Raw genomic sequence first — 1,122 nt, 5'->3', positions numbered from 1 at the left:
GGGGGGGCTTTTCTGGAGGTCAGCTGTCCCTAGCTTAGTCTCAAGGGTTGCTCTCTTGCACTTCGATGTAAGGGCCAGTGAGTCCCTGACCAGATAGTCCTGTTTGATGCTTGAACACAGACCAGGCCGGCCCCTCCCTCCCTCACTGAACTCTTCCCCAGCTTCCAGGAGCGTCTGCAATTGGAAGGGGGCGTGGGGGTGGCTAAGACTCCACTTTGGCAAAGCGTGGGCCAGCGAGGGTGGGCTGAAGTGGAGGGGAGACTCAGGTGATTGAAGGAGGGGCGCTATCATCTCTCAGCCAACAGTAAGGCCAAGCTGCAAGTCCGTGGCTGGCTCTCCCCCCCGAAGTCAGCTGTCAGCCCCTGGAGTGGGATTTGGCAACAACAGTGGCCTTGTCTAGTGGGCTGTGGAGACAGGACAGGCTGGTCGCACCGTGGTGCAGGGCACCCAGGTGGGAGGAGACTGTCTCTGGGATTCCAGAGAGGGGAGCAGCTGAAGGCAGAGCTGCCTGACCCAGGAAAAGGGATTCCATCTGTGTGGCCTTCACCAGGTAGCCAAAGCCTTGCCAGAGCCCAGCCTCCAACTGGAACTGGGAATGGTCGTATGGGTAACTGCCCCTGCCCTCCGCCCACCTCACCACAAGGTATGTCCTGAGCATGCGGGACGAGTGGAAAGGACTTTTAACCTACAGATGGCAGCAGAGACATGAGGCGGCAGTCGTGGTTGGCTTTGGTGAATTATTTTCGAATCTTTGATACCATACGTGGTAACTGTATACTGGAGACAACTTGTGTGAACACCTGTAAGCACCTCAATTGAAAACTTGCACATGGTTGACCATCACCGGGGTCAAGTGTACGGCATCTGCTGTGCCAGGGCACCTGCCCTACAGTAAACCCTCCAAGGGAATGGTGAAGAGATGGATGCCTTGACAGACCACCTGCCATGTCCAGGGAAGAAGGTCACACACCCTTGATGGGTGCAGTGCCACCCGGTCCATTGTCACAGAGAGATCACAGGCTTTCAAGAAATATCATTTTAATGACAGTCTTACAAAGAGACTGAGACATACGTCTTGCTCTATTTAAACTTGAGTTTACAGAGCATAACAAACCCCCCCAC

This window comes from Echinops telfairi, unplaced genomic scaffold (genome assembly GCF_000313985.2).
Source record: "Echinops telfairi isolate 266 unplaced genomic scaffold, ASM31398v2 ScPeMD7_2291;HRSCAF=2852, whole genome shotgun sequence".
Lineage (NCBI taxonomy): Eukaryota > Metazoa > Chordata > Mammalia > Afrosoricida > Tenrecidae > Echinops > Echinops telfairi.
This window is presented reverse-complemented; position numbering follows the sequence as displayed.